The sequence below is a fragment of the Hemicordylus capensis genome, chromosome 4 (assembly GCF_027244095.1).
Source record: "Hemicordylus capensis ecotype Gifberg chromosome 4, rHemCap1.1.pri, whole genome shotgun sequence".
Lineage (NCBI taxonomy): Eukaryota > Metazoa > Chordata > Lepidosauria > Squamata > Cordylidae > Hemicordylus > Hemicordylus capensis.
The window spans coordinates 38,523,518-38,529,517 of NC_069660.1; the positions used below are offsets into that span (position 1 = coordinate 38,523,518).

Below are 6,000 nucleotides of genomic sequence, written 5' to 3' on the forward strand. Positions count from 1 at the left end.
AACTAGACAGGGGGAGTGCATCCCTGTTGGTTCTGCTGGACCTCTCGGCGGCGTTCAATACCATCGACCATGGTATCCTTCTGGGCCGCCTCTCGAGTATGGGAATCGGAGGTACTGTGTTGCAGTGGTTCCGGTCCTTTCTTGGAGGGAGGGTCCCGAAGGTGGTGCTGGGGGACTACTGCTTGGCTCCGTGGCCATTGGCCTGTGGGGTCCTGCAGGGTTCGGTCTTATCCCCCATGCTGTTTAACATCTACATGAAGCCGCTGGGAGGGGTCATCCAGGGATTTGGACTGAGTTGTCAGCAATATGCGGATGACACTCAGCTCTATCTCTCCTTGTCACCTGATCCTAGGGAGGCGGTGGATGTCCTGAATCGGGGTCTGGAGGCCATGATGGGTTGGATGTGGGCTAATAAACTGAAATTGAATCCAGACAAGACGGAGGTAATGTTGGTCAGTAGGAGAGCCAATCAGGATAAGGAGATTTTACTGGTTCTGGATGGGGTTGCACTCCCCTTGAAGGAACAAGTACGCAGCTTGGGGGTATTACTGGACCCAGCTCTGCTTTGGAAGCTCAGGTGGAGGCGGTGGCCAGGGGTACCTTTGCACGGATTCAGCTAGTGCACCAGCTGCGTCCCTTTCTCGAGAAGGCAGATCTGGCCACAGTTACCCATGCCTTAGTCACATCAAGGCTGGATTACTGTAACGCGCTCTACGTGGGGCTGCCCTTAAAGAACATCTGGAAACTGCAGCTAGTGCAAAATGCAGCAGCTAGGGTTTTATCTGGAGCCGCCCGGTGGGTGCACATCACACCCATTTTGAAAGAGCTGCACTGGCTACCAGTTTGTTTCCGGGTCCAATTCAAGGTGCTGGTTTTGACCTTTAAAGCCCTAAATGGTTTGGGCCCGGGATACCTAAGGGACCGCCTGCTCCCAAGGGTTGCTGCCCGCTTGACAAGGTCATCTGAGGGGGCTCTGCTCCGGGTGCCGACAATGAGGGAGGCTCGGTTGTTGTGCACGCGGGACAGGGCCTTCTCTGTTGCTGCCCCCAGACTCTGGAATGCTCTCCCAGTGGCTATTCACTCCTCAGTTTCCATCACAGCTTTTAGAAAAAATGTAAAATCTTGGCTTTTTGCCCAGGCATTTATTTGATTCTCTGCTGCTGCTCTTTATAATCTTTATTGCTTTTATGCTTTTTGTTTTAATTTTTTAATCAGATTTGTTTAATATTTTTTCCCCACCTAATATTTTAATTGTGTCTTTTTTACCATCTTGTGTTAAAAATTTTTTGCTGGAAACCGCCTTGGGATTGCTTTAATGAAAGGCGGTATATACATTTAACAATAAAATAAATAAATAAATAAATAAATAGAATCTGTTTCCCTTGCACAAGGTCCCAGGTTCACTCCCCTGGCATCTCCAGGTAGGGCTGGGAAAGTCTCCAGCCTTTCCAACCATGGGGAGCCACAACCCGTTAGTGTATTTCCCAACCTGGGTTCCTCCAGATGTTGCTGAACTGCAACTCCCATCCTTTCTAGCTACAATTTATTGAGGCTAAGGGTGATGGGAACTGTAGTTCAGCAACATCTGGAGGAACCCAGGTTGGGAACCACTGATGTAGCCAATACTAAGCTAGATGGACAAATGGTCTGACTCGGAATAAAGCAGCTTCCTATGTTTCTATGATGCTTGGCCACACCCCTTCCACACCGTACACTATGCCTCCCACTGCATATTCACAGGCGTGTCCCTGTTTTCATCAATGAAATGGGAGCCATTGACAACTGATCCTGCTTGAAACTGCATAGCTCCATTCGGGACTGTGTTTCCTAATCATGCTAGCATATGATGTAACACAGCAACTAGCACTTATGCTTACATGTTTCTACTTTGGAACTGTTTTCTTCCCCGTTTAACTCTGATCCAGCTTTGATTGGGTTAGGTTTGCCACGGCTTTTTATTGCTCCAGCAGCACTGTAAAACCCCGCCTTTATGATAATACTCTGATAATAAGCTTTATTATTCAACCCAGTGCATCTTTGGGTTAATGTTCTGTGGTTTGAGTGCTTCTTCCATCTTCCAGAGGAACACCAATAGCTGAACAATGAAGTTTTTGTGAGCAGGGAGAAAAAGAGAGGGAGGCTTTATTTTATTTTATTTTATTTTATTTTAAAAAATGCTTTAATAAACTAATGGCATAGAGGAACTCCAGGCACATTCCAGTGTCAGATTTGATGTGTGTGCTGTTAGAATTTGTATGCAGAGAAAGAGAGACTCTCCTTCTGTGAGTCTAAAATAAGAGAATGGGAAGCCATCCCAAATGAATGTTGATACAATCTGAATACCACACTTGTGTATATTCCCAACAGGCCAGGGGATTTACAGTAAAGCAATTTGAGGGTTGTTTTAGAAAGCTCTTCACCCCTCTACCCCCCAGATATCTGTGTAGCATAATGATTCCTGAATATGGATTCAGTCCTACCAGTGGCTTCCAGGAGAGCTGTTACTCCTCTACTGGGCAGAGGCAGCCTGTGTTCTGTGTGCTGCCTCATGCCTCAATGACAGAGGGGGACAGACTAGTGAGTCAGAGGGCTAGAGGGGTCAAGACATTGGTCATTCCTCCTCTCTATTGCTCTGACCCTATCCCTTTGATATGTAGATTGCTACTCTCAGGGACTTCCTGCCTGCCTGCCTCCCTCCCTTTCTTCCTTCTTCTTCTCCTCCCTAACACACAAGCTCGCCTCTCTCTCTGCACCATGTGTACAGAGATGCAGACAGCATTTCTCTACACCCAGCTAGCTAGCTAGATTAGAGATCCTATCTCTCCACTTCCCTATCTAGAATGGAATTCTCCAATAAAGACTCCTTATATTGATTTGAAACTATGAACTGGCTCCAAGTTTTTTTTTACTCTCAGCAAACATGCATGCCTGGGCAGACTCCGCTGTGTTTTGCCTCTGTGCACTCTGCTGTAATAGAAGGGTATCTCTTACCAGAGAAAATTCCCAACACTTTGAACCCATCCACTCGATTATAGCTACACTCCTGCTTCAAGCCCAATTCAGCAGCAACTGTTAATAAACCACATTTGCAGGCCAAATTGACACAGACTTTCAGACTAGAATCAGGAATTTCACAAGAACTGTGCATGCACAGGCTTCTGAGCCACCTTGAGGCACAGCAAAGTCCTGGAGGGTGCAACACATACCCGTGAAATTGATAGGCCACCTCAAGTCCCTGGGTTGGCAACAAGTGCTGTAATCAATATTGGGATCCTAGACTTCAACTCCTGGCTGGTCAACAGAGCCACAGCTTCTGCCTGCTACACTTCAGTTTACAGCTTGTTGGAACTCCGAGCAGCCTTGCAACATTTGAGCATATTTAGCACCGAGCTGAGTGACTTTAACAGACACTCAACATGCTTTCAAACAAATGGAGTTGCTTATAAAAACAACGTCCTGCAATCTCTTCCTCCAAATTAAGAGAGTCACCAAGCTGCGCCAAGTGGCTGTCAAATGAGTGCCAAATGGGGAATGCCTTTGAGCACTGTGTGTGTCGGCAGCCACCCAAGGCACCTGCTTTCAGTGCATATTTCTTCATAAGTGGGAGCTGAAGAAAAACCAACTTCCTGCAGCCCCGGTGTAACTATCAGATATGGGCAGATAAAACAATATAGCTTGTTTTCTTCCACTTTCAGCAACTGATCTCAGACAGCCTGGGCTGGAAAACATACACTCCCTGTCGATATTGGTATGGCTGCCAATAGCCCTGGCATGATTCTGACATTAATTTGGGTCAAGGCAGGTTGGACATTCAAGAGTCACAAAAACTGTTTATAGCAGACACTCAGGTCACCTATAATTGTTGACAGCCCCCCTCCATGACTTCTTTAACACAGTTAAAAATGCCCACTTAGCAGAGGAGTAACTAGGGGAAATAGCGCCTAGGGCAAGCACTGAAATTGCGCCCCTGCCCAAACAGGAATGATGGGACTTGTAGTCAACAATATCTGGAAATCCTTGTTAAAAGGAACACTGTACCATCTAGACATGGTTGTTGATCAAAACCTGAAAACATGAGCCACCTCTGTAAAAGACTTAGAACAACAGTCAGGAGTTATGCGAGGATTCCAAGCGTCATTTTCTCTGTCTCATCTCATTCTTTTTTAAAAACATGGCATTGTCCTAGAGGATCACCTGCCCAAATAGCCACTAGCAAAATAGGGGAAGAAGAAGGTGGTGGTGGTGGTGGTGGTGGTGGTGGTGGTGGGGTCTATAAACCAGGGAATGATTCCTGCCAGCCCATAAGACACATCTTATGATGACTGTTGGCTCATGATGGGGTATATGTGCATTCACCACACCAGTGCTTACTTTGACATCAAGAGGTAGGAGGATACATTAGTTTGCCACACTAGATAGAGGCATTTGCAACAGGAGGAGACAGCCAAGTTCTGCCAGGGCCAAAACCAGCCCCTGCCAGACTAAGAAATCATTGTAATTTGCCCCTTCCTGTCACAAGCAGTGTGCTGTTCTTTTATTATTGACTCTAACTCTCAAATATCCCAGTCATGGATGGAAAATTCACGGTCAATATACAAGAGACACATTTTCTACATGGAAGTTTCTTCTGTGCAGGTGTTGTGCAGAAACCCATGTGTAGTGACCACCAGGGGCATAGCAAGGTTGGAATGGGCCAAGATGAGATTTTAAAATGGGCCCCCAGGCCCTCAAAGTCCAGGGCCTCCACACATCCCAGGCCCCCAAGGATTTAAGTCTGATATTTCAAAATAAGTATGCTGCCTGGAAATACATTTCACTGAATACACACATGCACACTTCACAGTATATAGTGATATACATTGAGTACTATATATTTGTGCTACTTTTAATGCCTAGAACACACTAGCAATGCTAATTATTAAAATAGCCCCCTCACTGCAGATTAGCAAATGAGACTTTCAACCATGCAGGGTGAGCCTATGTTTGTTTTCTCAGAATTCTGAACAAATTCAGTCAATTTTGATTCCAGGAGGTTTTTCACACACATCTCCTCTGGAATGGAGGTGCTGCATTCACATGTTGGCCAGATTTACCCTGAAGTCCCTGCAAGTTATTGGGGAGCAGTTCACACACAAGAAAAATAAAATAAAATAAAAGCACAACACATGCTTCACAGTTCTCACTCAGACCTTCTGGGTTGCAAAACAACTTGAACATAAGTGCATTTATAAATGAATGAAAAATGAATGAATAAATAAATATTTGTTCCAGAAGTTTTTGTAATTTTCTGCCCTGAAACAAGCCACTTATAGGCCTTTTTAGATAGTTTTTGTTTTTAAAGCCAGCACATTTTTCAGTCTGTTTTAAATTAAATATTCAGAGACTTCTCAGTCTTGCCCCACCACCCATATCAAAGCCCTATGGCAATCAGATCCCTATATATGGGGATAACCACAAAAAGGAATTCACAGCCTACCTGCAAAAGCTGTGCTGGATGGTCTGGTCTGCTGCAGGGAGGGTCTGCTGCAGGGAGCTCTGCCCGCCTCCTTCCTGGCTTGTTGGGGCCTGCCGGGTTCAGGCTTCAGGGAGGCCTACTCCAAGGCCTCTCTGGAAGCCCCGCCCACCCGCCAATCAGCTGAGAGGTGGAGAGAGAAGAGCTCTGCAGTTTGCAGGCTGCTCCGATCCTAGGCCTCACGGATCCTAGGCTGGAGCTGGAAGCAAATGGCTGAGGGGCCCTGGGGCTGGGCAGGTGGGCAATGGGGTGGGGGTGGCAGGAACTGGTGTGGTGCCCCCACCTCAGTGGCGCCTAGGGCACGTGCCCTGCCTGCCCCTCCCCCAGTTCCGCCTATGCCACTTAGTATCTTTGTCCTCTCAGAGGAGGTAGGCAGAAGAAAATAGGAGGAGAGCTGGTCTTGTTAGATGGAGGAGAGCTAGTCTTGTGGTAGCAAGGAATTGCTAAACAGGGTCCACCCTAGATTGCATATGAATGGGAGACTACAT

General features: G+C 46.6%; 1 long non-coding RNA gene across 1 annotated transcript in view; it reads right to left on the reverse strand.

The window, feature by feature from the left end:
• The window catches only part of LOC128324220 (uncharacterized), a 59,815-nt gene extending 54,311 nt beyond the window's left edge, over positions 1 to 5,504 (reverse strand). Inside the window, exon 1 of the long non-coding RNA XR_008306732.1 lies at positions 5,477 to 5,504. This is a non-coding gene — a long non-coding RNA (uncharacterized LOC128324220). The remainder of the gene's footprint in view (positions 1 to 5,476) is intronic.
• Between the last annotated feature and the right edge of the window lie 496 nt (positions 5,505 to 6,000).